Raw genomic sequence first — 5164 nt, 5'->3', positions numbered from 1 at the left:
TAAGAAAGGGGACGTAAAGGTGGACAGGACAGACAGTCCCTGCCCATAAAGAGCTGTCGGGCCAGCAGGGAAGATACAAGTACGGCGAGCAAGTCCGAACAGGAAGAAGTCACGGGGGCTGGGGTGACCAGGTGGAGGTGATTGCATCTGCTCCTTGAAATGTGAGCCCACTGATCAATCTGTTGATGGAGGAGGCCTACAGGTCAAGTCAAATGATATTGGAAGTCACTGCCAGTGACTTCTCAGCAACATACAGTCCGGTGTTTGGAAGAAAGCAACATTGGAGCAACCACAGCCTCTTAAAACTGCTATCTAAAATTATGTCTGCTTTTTAAAAAGAGAGAGAGAGAGAAAACTGGAGCAGCAGGGAACAGACCCCATAGTTAGTCCCAAATCCTCCACCTCTCAACACACACACACACACAACTCCCAAAGGGCACACGCAGTGGCATCTGTCACCCCCCAAGCAGCTTTAAATCCTGAGGAGGCTTTGAAGCAGAGAGTAGAGCCAAGAAAACTGCCTCTGCCCCCACCAGGGTGGCCTCACCCAGGGTGCTGGCAGCTGCCTTTGAAACGCAGCCCAGAACCCAGATGCACCACAGGCCTGAGCAGTTTGCTCCTTCCCCTGACAGCCAACTGCTGGGCTTCAGTGGGCGCCCCTCTCCCAGCTGACAAACTCTTAAGACAGATCTGAAGGCTGAAATCTGTCTCCAGAGCCTTGTGGGGCCCCCCGCATTGCTAATCACCACCACGGTGTCCTGGGGGAGCAGGGCAGGCGAGGAGGACTGGCCATTACAAAGAGAGCACGTTTGCTCTCATCCTGGAAGCTGGCATGCCACTTGCACCTTTCCAGAGATCTTTAATTGGAAAGAGGCTGGCGCAGGTTAAAGGTGTAACTCTGGTAAGAAAGGCCATGTGACCCGAAGGGAATGAGAATTGTTGTTGAGAAGAAAATCTTCCCCCGTGCTTTGCTGCAGTGCGATCCCTCCAGAAAGGGCAGAGGTTTTCTTTTCTGGCCACGTGTCCCTGGACGGTTTTCCGGGAAGGATAACCTTTGAGACAAGTTTTAATTATCAACTAATGCTGTCAAGAGGAATTTCACTTAGGCTTCCTTCCAAAATCTGAGGAGCTGGCCACACTGAACACGGCATTGAGGTCCCCTTAGGAACACTGAGTGGGCAGGTGGCAGTTACCTTGGTTACATTTTTGCCACGACCATCCTTGTGTCTCTGTTCCCGGCACTGCCTCCACTTCGCCAGCTCAGCAGGCGCTGGAAAGATTGGAATCAGACCAGCCTCTCTCTATCTCTTCGGCCGGCTGCTCTCTGTCATCTCAGCAAGGTGCTTTATGATGGTGTGTTCGGAACAACTGAGAATGGCCATCCAAATTGTTCCCTTCAGAGCATGGTCTGACCCTTTGTCCTGCACTTCCTTTGAAGTCCTGCAGTCATGTCACCTGTCCAAGGGACCTTTTCTTTCTTTCCTTCCTTTCCTTCCCTTCCTTCCCTTTCATAGACACAGGGAGGTCTCTCTCCTTCCAATGCAATAATCAATACTATAGCACTTTGTATCATTCTTAGAAATCAAATACAAGTTTGATTTGTTTTAAGAATGAGGGATTATTCCCCTTAGCTGGATGTTTACTGTATTTTTTTCACTCTTAGATGTTGGTATGAAAGGAGAAATCATTAATCCCAAACCTTTATTAATTAATTGAACCCTAATCAAATCAGGGCCCATGTAGCCATCTCCATTTATTTAACAACAGCGTCAGTTCACAGCAAAGAGTGGCAAATCTTTTTCTGTAAAGAGCCAGTAGTAAATATTTTGGGATTTGTGGGTCACACGAATTCTGTCACAACCACACATTTCTGCTATTGTAGCATGAAAGCAGCCATAGACGATATATACATGAATGGGCGTGACTCTGTATCAATAAAACTTTATTTACGAAAACAGACCATGGACCAGATTTGGTTCTTGGGCTGTAGTTTCTTGACCCAAATGTAGACCATGATGTCACCTTCATTTGACAATTTTATAATGACTGTCAAAGTTTAGAGTTATAACACAATGCTGAGCAGCTACAAAGTCATTTTGCAAAATGCAAGACTTTTATGATATCTATAAAAGTAATGTGGGATAATAGCTTGAGTTACACTTAAGCCGTGGACAAATGAGAATTTGACAGAATTAAACCAGTGAGCAAGAAAAAAATCAATAAGTATCACAACTGTATAGAAGCTTCAAGCAAGATGGACTTGAATATTGAAAGATGTACAATAGCCCTTGAGAAAACTAATAAACCATCAAATATTTATTTAAAAATTACTCATTTTATGCTTGTAGTTTAGGAATTCAACACAGAGCAAAATGGTGATATATCTTGCTACCACGAAACTAAAGAAAAAAATATACCAACAGATAATGTGATTTACATTTTATGCATCCTATGAATTGGGACACAGTTGCATTTTTAAATTATATGCTGCTAAAAAATGATAAACCTGCTTTTATATTTTAATTTTATTTTTCAAAATAAGTTTCTGGCCCAATTTATTCTCTCATATATTTATAAAAATTAGGTCCCTAAAGAGTGTTTACTTCCAAAGGGGTATTTTTTTTAACGTGTCTTATCCTTACATAATAAATACTTTATGTGAAATGCTCATCTTCTTAAAGGAGACCTTGAAATGCTTGAGGATAATAACCACTTCTAATGCATTCTTCTTTTCCACTGTCCCCAGAACCATATTGTATAGCCAATAGACATCAAATGAATATGTGCTTCTTTTGTGACTCATGTCACCTATTTTCTCCCGTTTAAAAAATATCGCAGATGCAGCTTTCACTTTAGATCATAGTACGGGGCCATGACAATGACTGTGCAAACTGCAACCATGCAAAGCAATCTTGATTATCAATGTAATCATTATGATTGTTCTATGACCTTTAAAGATTTTGTTAAAACATTAAAACTTTCTTGCTGTTGGTAATAAATATAAAGATATGAAAAATGTAAAACTAATATTTATTTCTATACAATCATTAAGCTATTAGAAATAGTGAGTATTAATGTATTATATTTACACACACACACACACACACACACTCACAGAATTTATGAAGTGTAGTTTGAGCAGGGCTCTTGCAGTTTCGTAGTATAACTTACCTTACAGAGTGAAAATGTTTTCTGTGCCCTAGAGAAGTCATCCTCCTTTCTAAGTTTGGATTCGCTTTTAACACTGAATTCTTTTCTCTTTCAAAGTCAGGAAATGTCTCTAAGAGTTCCTTTAATATGAAGTGTGTTGCTTGTGTCACTTTATCAGGAATATCTTCTTCCGTCTTATCAGGAACACTGTCCTCATTAATATCAATAAGTTTCATTTTTGCTAAATCCCCTTAGCTGCACATTTAGAGTCTCTTGAATGGCAGCAATGCCAACACACGGTCAGATCAGTGGATTTTTTCTATTAACTCCATTATATCTGATTCAAATTTCACTTCCAGCATTATCGCTCTGTGTGTGTGTGTGTGTGTGTGTGTGTGTGTGTGATGTCGCACTTTTGTCTTTGTGAGCAAACTCCCTTTTCTGATTACCCATTTTTATAAAATGTCCTGACCTAGGGGCTTATCATGGGAACACAAAGAGGCCACACAGCTACTCACTTTGCTTGCTGTGAATGCACTGAATTTCAGACACAATGGTGACCGGTTACCGACAGCCTTTGAGAGAAGTGACATGACCGGTCACTGATCGTGATGTGTTATTGATGGAGTGGTTGGTGGACTGAAGAGCCAGCAGCAAAGTTCGCACGCTCTTCAATTATTCACAGTGAATATACTGTGGTGTCCAAACTATGAACTGTACTGTTGGGGGACTGGCGTCATCTGACTAAACCGTGGTGACTGAAACTCGTGCACATCGGACCTGCGCAAAGTAAAGACTGCCAGTCCGTAAGATAAAATTTATTTTTCAACCACAGAAGTATATCACCAGTTCAAAACCTCAGTAAAAGTTTTTGTTTGTTTTTTTTTTTGTATTTTTCTGAAGTTGGAAACGGGGAGGCAGTCAGACAGACTCCCGCATGCGCCCGACTAGGATCCACCCGGCATGCCCACCAGGGGGCAATGCTCTGCCCATCTGGGGCGTTGCTCTGTTGCAACCAGAGCCATTCTAGCGCCTGAGGCAGAGGCCACAGAGCCATCCCCAGCGCCCAGGCCAACTTTGCTCCAGTGGAGCCTTGGCTGTGGGAGGGGAAGAGAGAGACAGAGAGGAAGGAGAGGGGGAGGGGTGGAGAAGCAGATGGGCACTTCTCCTGTGTGCCCTGGCCGGGAATTGAACCCGGGACTCCCGCACGCCAGGCCAACGCTCTACCACTGAGCCAACTGGCCAGGGCCCTCAGTAAAAGTTTTTAAATTTCATTATTTTCTACACATATGCCCCAAACAAATTCATGGTACCATGAGATCTGTGCATTTTTCATCCAGTGAAATAAAATTTGCTTTTTGGACAGCGATTCAGCCTGTTCCTCATGTTGGGGAACATAGCTGTCCTTGGGCACAAGCATATGGCTCTGCCCCACCTTCTGGTGACCCAGAACACAAGGAACTTGCCTACAGTTCCCTCCTGGGCCCACACCCCGAGGAGGCATGTCTGGTGCAGGGCAGTGACAAGGTCCCCTTTGCTGGGAAGTGGTGGGGACGAACACTGGGCTTGGGAATGGGAACAGGCTGAGAGGAAGGTCAAGCAGACTCTCTGGCAGCCCACACATTATGATTTCAAACCTGATCTAGAAGGCCTTTTGACATTTTGTACCATTGAACTGACTCTATGGAATGACGTTCTCAGGGATGGTCTCGTCTCCAGAAATCTATAGCTGATGCCCACACACCTGAAGACTTTGCCATCGTAACACCAGTGCCCCACAGCTCACATATATAACTCATTCAGTTTTTTATAACACACCAGAAAGGAGAAGTACATTTATGTTTTATGTCATTTTCTTTTCAGAAGAGGGAGCTGAGGTCCGGGTGGTGTGCAGCATACCCAAAGCCCCACTGAAGTCTCCCTGCAGAAGCGTGACAGACATCATTATAGATGTCCTGGAAATAAGCTAAAGGCAGCATGTCTCCCGGGGAAGAGATGATACTCCCCACAGGCT

The sequence above is a fragment of the Saccopteryx bilineata genome, chromosome 4 (genome assembly GCF_036850765.1).
Source record: "Saccopteryx bilineata isolate mSacBil1 chromosome 4, mSacBil1_pri_phased_curated, whole genome shotgun sequence".
NCBI lineage: Eukaryota > Metazoa > Chordata > Mammalia > Chiroptera > Emballonuridae > Saccopteryx > Saccopteryx bilineata.
Note: the sequence above shows the minus strand (reverse complement) of the source record.